Source organism: Mytilus trossulus, chromosome 14 (assembly GCF_036588685.1).
Source record: "Mytilus trossulus isolate FHL-02 chromosome 14, PNRI_Mtr1.1.1.hap1, whole genome shotgun sequence".
Classification (NCBI taxonomy): Eukaryota; Metazoa; Mollusca; class Bivalvia; order Mytilida; family Mytilidae; genus Mytilus; species Mytilus trossulus.
In genome coordinates this window covers 34,971,550-34,979,193 of record NC_086386.1, presented here as the reverse complement: position 1 = coordinate 34,979,193, position 7,644 = coordinate 34,971,550, and positions in this window count along the sequence as shown.

Here is a 7,644-nt window from a genome sequence, read left to right as displayed (position 1 = left end):
AAAAGTGCATTTATTTTTCAGACTGCAAACATAAATCAGAAAACACATGTAATACGATACATGTAAAAAACGGAAAGTTGCTTATGAATTGGAAATATCAAAAGTTCAAACACATCAAAAGATAGGAATTAACAGTCATATTCCAGACTTGATACAGACATTTTTTAATTGGGCCTCAATATATCTTACTAACGTGTTAAGCCTTTCAGACACCCTGTAATACCCTTACTGGCTTTTATAGTACCCTTGCAATATGCAAGGAATCATTTGAATTAATTTACAGTTTATTGTCAGTTCTGAAAAAAGAAAAATCACGAAAATACTGAACTCAGAGGAAAATCAATTCGGAAAGTTCATAATCACATGGCAAAATCAAATAAAAAAACGCATCAAAAACGAATGGACAAGAACTGTCATATTCCTGACTTGGTACAGGCATTTTCAAATGTAGAAAATGGTGGATCAAATCTGGTTCTATAGCGCTAAACCTCTCACTTTAATGACAGTCTCATCAAATGCCGTTTTATTTACATTGATGCGTTAAATAAACAAACACAATAAATAAATTAGTCAAAATATGGTTACATCAGTCATTATCGTATAACATTTTTTAAAGGTACAATGTAATAGAACACAAAAACATCTACTATCTACGAGCACAGAGTTTAAGTAAACACAGATAAATCAATTTGAATCGCGCTCCGTCGTCTTTACAAAGGCCTAACAAATACGATATGTTAAAAAAATATGAATAATGACTCTCTTATACGTAAAAGATGGACTAAAATACCAGAGGGACAGTCAAACTAATAAATCGAAATTAACTGACAACGCCATGGCTAAAAACGAAAAAGACCAGCTGACAACCAGTCAAATCATAGTACACATAACACAACATAGTAAACTAAAGAATAAGCAACACGAACTAGGGGTGATCTCAGGTGCTCCGAAAGGGTAAGCAGATCCTGCTCCTCATGCGGCACCCGTCGGGTTGCTTATGTGATCACAAATCCGATGAACAGTCTAATTCGGGAGGTCACATTCATGAAAGGTAGGGGGATTGTAGTTCCGACGTTAGGAACATATCCGATATAATTTGTGAAACGTTTGTTCCCTAACTGTCGACCAACTCGTGATGGCGTCCGAAAAACGTACGAAGATATGATTTCAACTTCAGCATTTAGAACAGCTCTTGGCTTAATAACTTCCTTGTGAGCAGCAACCCTCTATCAAGAGAGTCATGATAGGAAATGCAAGCACGGGAATATCGTAACTGGGAGATATAGATATATGCAGGTTCTGCTGGAATGTTGCTTCTTAGAAATGGAAAGTTCACAATTGGAAAGCTGAAATCATCTCTTTTGTCGTAAAGTTTTGTTTACAACCGACTCTCATTGTCAATTTCTAGATGTAAGTCAAGATATGGTGCATACTTAACTGTATTGGTAGTTCCTTTAACTCTAGTTCGATGGGATAGATGCATTCAACATAATCACCCAATTTTGAATTATTAAGTGAACAAAATATCATCTATATAGCGGAAAGTAGAGTTGAAGGATATTGCTTACTTCTTATCTTCCTTCCTAAGAAGTTCCTGTATGAAGTCAGCCTCATAATAATAAAGAAACAAGTCGTAACTTTGTTCATCTGATTCTGAAATTCTAGTCACATTGAGCAGCACAGACGTGCTTATGTAATGTATTATGAACATTACACATACATATTTGTATGTATATTTACATGAACGTTCTATCACGTCTCCCTTTTGCTTTCTTCGATAACTTACTTTTGTATTAAATCTCTAATCCTTCCTTCTCTTTCGCCAAAATTAACGTTGCCGTTGTTTTCTTTTTGCATGTGTTGTGCTGATTGAAGTTCGGTCTTCAATATCCCTATGTACTGTTGGAGTTCTGGTCCTGTTTTATGGGTAAAAACCATAGCAGCCCTAATGCCAAAAAACAATTGTAATATTCAAATATGTACTGCATTATGCATACTCATTTTTTTTTAAATACTAAATTCATAGTTATAAAACCACTTTAAATAAGATATAACGACAACTAAGGACATGAAAATAACACATGCAATAAATACATTTTTTTAACTAGAGTTAAATGTTCAAATGGTGAATGCATAAGGGTACAATTTAGTTAAAAATAATTGAAAGACCAATACTATATTTTACATTATCATCCTATACATTTCTTGTAAATTATTTGTATATTTCATTTAAGGTTAGGAGGCGGGGTTTATTTCTACTCAAAGCAATAATTGGTGTTAAGAATTAGTGTTTATATTAACAACACGGAGCTGAGAAAAATTTAAAGGTTTAAACAGATAAAACGATTGAAATATAGTTATAAAACACATTTCAAGCTAACTAGTTGTTATTGTTGGCATTTATTTTTGTATAGACAAATAGAACTACGTATATTTAATCACTTTGACGTGCCATTGGTCTAAAATAACACATGTTAAGATTGTTATCACGACGTTTGAATAATACCCGCTTTCACCTTATATATTGTATGCGGATATTCTATAACGGTCAACCAACTAGTGATGGCGGCTGTAAACTTTACAAAACAGAATTAGGCAAGTGTTGTTTCAACATGTGTTATAGTTGTAATTTCAAAACTTTGTAATAATAAAGTCAATTCGGTGTAGAAAATAGTTAGTTCCAGAATTTGAATACAGTAATTCGACCATTGTATTAGTCTACTTGTCACCAGATATCTGATTAATGACTCCAAATAACGAAACTTAATAAAACCAGTTTGTTTTTATACAATTGGTCTTACATTAGCATTATTAAATAGACAATAGGAATTAATTCATAGTGTTTGCTGGTTGCCAATTTTAGAAATGCCGATCATCGGATCCTTATTGATATATTTTAAAAATGGACACTAGTGACCGAATACCACACATTAAACGATAGTAAATTCCATAAGGAAATTTAATAAATTCTTTGGCACACCGTGTCATGAGAAATACAACAGTATTACTGTTTTGCCCAGCCATTGAAAGTTTACTGCTCATTATTTCTATTCATCTATTATAGTTCAAGAAAATATTCAAAATTGAGGGCAAGTTACACAAATATTCATTCAAGGTTAATATCCTTTTATGCATTTTCTCTATCTTATTTTGCCATTATTGAAAAAAATAATGGCATATTCATTTTCTATGGTCTCCATTTTCGGAAAATTCCATGGACATGAATATGCTGAGGATTTTAATCCATAAATGTTGGTCTTAAAGAGTTTCTACATGAACTTATTTCAACCCTAGTTTTAGCCATGGCGTTGTCAGTTTATTTTCGATTTATGAATTTGACTGTTCCTCTAGTATGTTGTTCCTCTTTTACCCCTTATATAACAAATGCTGCAATGTTCCGAGACGGATGATCGGATACAACTTTTAAACCAGATCCTTTAAGAAAATCAGGGTAACGTTTGGTGTAGAACGACGGGAGCCAAGTATTGGCAATAGCGCCTATCTGAATTTTGAAGTTCATGTGTGCTGAACTGTGAACAGTCTAAGTTTAATGATTGCAGAAAACGTATCTTGGCTTGAAAGACAGAAGTTAAAAAACAGTGTTTTTAAAGACTTTATTTTCAATATAAGTGTACCGTATGAACACTGTTACATTTGTATTAGCCAAGACACGAATGTTCTCCTATTTTTCAATTATATTTTGATTAATAAAATAATCCAAAGACATGAAAAGTTATATATGAAATGTTACAATACTTGTTCAACTGTTCTTTCAAATGTTCCATAAAAAGTTGTTGGTCTATCCAGTCTCTTCGCATACATTCGCTTACTTGAGAAGAGTTCCTGTCTTCTTCAATTTTTTCTACAAGTCTTAATAGAAAATGCATTTCATAGATATGCGATTCAATGTTCCACAAATATGCTATACCAATTTAAAGGCTAAAAAAGTTCATTTAAAAACAACATCCCTCGGTGGCTGATTACATTCATGTCATGAACATCAGACTCGGACTTCTCTTGAACTGAATTTTAATGTGCTTATTGTTATGCGTTTACTTTTCTACATTGGCTAGAGGTATAGGGGGAGGGTTGAGATCCCAAAATCATGTTTAACCCCGCCGCATTTTGATCCTGTACCAATTTAGGAGCCTCTGGCCTTTGTTAGTCTTGTATTATTTTAATTTTAGTTTCTTGTGTACAATTTGGAAATTAGTATGACGTTCATTATCACTGAACTAGTATATATTTGTTTAGGGGTCAGCTGAAGGACGCCTCCGGGTGCGGGAATTTCTCGCTACATTGAAGACCAGTTGGTGACCTTCTGCTGTTGTTTTTTTTTCTATGGTCGGGTTGTTGTCTCTTTGACACATTCCCCATTTCCGTTCTCAATTTTATGAAGTACATAGTTGTATATATGGTATTGATTATAAACTCGTCATACACACTAGGATGAAGTTTTGTATTTACGCCAGTCGCGCGTTTCGTCTACAAAAGTCTCCTCAGTGTCGCTCAAATTCAAATAGATAAAAGGCCAACAAAAGTACGAAGTTAAAGAGATTGAGACCAACATTCCTAATCGTTTTGCCAAATACAGCTGAGGTAATATAGTCATGGAGTAAATGCATATTGTTTTACGGTTTAGTGGTATACAATAACTTGACTCATTAGGAAACAATTAGTCACATGTAAGTATCAAGGATAATATTATTTTTTTCTTATTTTTTAAGTTATCATTCATAAATTAAGCGGTTTTCTGGACTAATTTTATTTGGAACGCTCAAACTTAAAGCAAACGATTTCATATATATTTAAATACGTGGAAGGCTTTATGACCATTAAAAGAACATAGACACCTACATCAAAGGTGAATTCTACTTCACGAAATTAGACAATTACTGTTTAGTAACAAACTAGCTACCAATGTATAATGTCATTTAAAAAAAAACCAATTTCGACAACTTTTGAGTTGCTGATACCGGGAACTAATACTTAATGGTTGCTGATGAAAATCACTCTTTTTGTATACCAAGCGTCAATCGTGCTTTTCACGAACACATGAAGATTTATGTATATAAACAAATATGACATTAAAACCTAAAGCCCTTCGATAAGCAGTTTGAATCTAAAGCTATTTGTAATTTCTAAAAGTGTTCAACGGCTAAGTTAGAAAGGTATGCTGTAAAACATATCAGTACTGGACGCTTTTGTAATAAATTAAAGCTGATTACCTTCTGGAGATCTATTAGTACTGCAACCAGCGTTCAATTTTTAAAACGTTACTGTTCCGGAAGAACTCATACCTAAATTGTATAAAGTCCCTAAACAAACGGCGAAACCAAAAACTGAACTTATTTCTATAGTTCGTGCTTATGTTGTACTGTTATACCACTGTCCCGGTTTAGGGGAGGGTTAGGATCCCGCTAACATGTTTAACCCCGCAACATTATTTATGTATGTGCCTGTCTCAAGTCAGGAGCCTGTAATTTAGTGGTTATCGTTTGTTTATGTGTTACATATTTGTTTAATGTTCATTTTTCTTTTATTTAAATAAGATTGTTAGTTTTCTCGTTTGAATTGTTTTACATTGACTTATCGGGGCCTTTTATAGCTGACTATGCGGTATGAGCTTTGCTCCTCGTTGAAGGCCGTACGATGACCTATAGTTGTTAATATCTGTGTCATTTTGGTCTCTTGTGGACATTTGTCTCATTGTCAATCATACTCCATCTTCTTTTTATATACAATAAGAAATGTTTGGACGTAAAAATCCAGAGTGGTCACATTTTTGTAAAATGGAGGTCAAAGGTCAGACCTGAAAATATCAATATTTCAACCACAATGACAGAAAAGGAGAACTTGTCTGATATTTATCAAATAGAATGCTACAAAAACGACATATGCTATAATCGATGATAAAACGACATATTGGACTACTTATATAAAGAGCTGCCATTACAAAATAGCGTTGATTTTGAACTTTCTATATTTTTTTCAATTTATGACATAGCAAAAGTAGAGGTGGCTTTGATCTTTTCATATCCATAAACTTCCATATGGCTTATATTTCTCACTACGGTATATAACAGAACAATTTTCTAAACTCTAAAACACCAGTTTATCAATTATTTCAATATTTTTTCTATCATAAAAAAAAACAAAATTCAAGCATTAAAACTGTTTTTAATTTTGCATCTAAAAGGTAGTGTATTTTGTGAAAACTAGTATCTAGTTATAGATAAATACATATTGAATGTGTATTTGCAAAGGTTGGACAGATCAGTTATAATACAAAAAAATAACATATTCAACCGAGGTGAATGCGAGGTTAAAAAAAAATCATAGTGTGACTTGCCGGCCTTGATTTAGCGTTTGATTGAGTGTAAAACAGAGTCGGAGTGCATGAACACTGTCATAAACGGATTATCATGTTTAAAAAGTGTAGACTCATCAATTATTTAAAGGAAGTGATGGAAAATAGTACATCGATATGCCATTTTTCTTATGTTCTAATTTGAAATCAGTAATGACCCTAATTTAACATGAATATTAGCGACATACACTAGTTCTAGTCTTCATTAAATAGCGATATGAATCAATCTCTTCGTCATCATATGCGCATACAGTACGCGCATTAGCATTACAACACACTCCCCTTTTTTTACACGAAAAAGATCGGCGTAGGACAGAGTTTGTTTCAAGCAAACACAGCTTTTAAACACAAATATTTACCTCTGCAGGTACAAAGTTAGTCTTGGGAGTCATCTGTTGGCATTTTTCCAATGAAAAATGTTTGGGTTTTTCCATTTTTGTCTTCCCGGTCGATTTTTTTTTAAAAGAATTCGGAACATGAACAGGACCTCTCTTGCTTTTGGAAAATGAAACAGCCATTGATGATGTGCTGTCAGTCAATTGAATAATATTATCTTGACCAGTCTTCACTTTAATCTGACGCATTCTGGGATCAATTGTGGATTGATAATAAAATTGAGTATGAAAATGGGGAAGGTGTCAAAGAGACAACAACCCGACCATGGAGCAGACGACAGTGCACCGAAGTTTACCGATAGGTCGTCAATGTAGCGAGAAACCCGAAACCTACTCGTGCCATGGAATTTAAGTTTCTTTTTAACAATTGTTTCCGTGTTGGTGACTATATCGTCGGCACCTATTGGAATCAAACATCTCCCTTTGTTGTTTTGAAACAATGCCATCTGGAGCATACATACCGTCTTGTTTCGTTCAAACACCTGCATGGCAATGCCTTTCAGGTATAGACTTACCTCTGCATAGAAAACACAAAGGCCATGTGAGTGTAAAGTTTCTTTCAATATTCGCGATCGTGACCCATATTCCCATATGCATGATATAACTGCACGGCTATGCCCATATTTAATAGGGCGAATGTTGCTACAGAAATGATTCATTTGGAATAGCCATACATTAACGCATTTGTGTTATATTTAGGACATATACAGTTCAGAAGCGCCTTTGTGTGTGTTTTTTCCCCCACAAATTAACTAACAAATCAACTTCAGAAGCAATGCGGGAATGTTTCCATAGCGCTGGCGGTATAGTGAAGTTATTGTTCTTTTTCCTATGTATTCTTGTTATCTTCAGACACACTTTGTCGAAATTTTGAAAGTA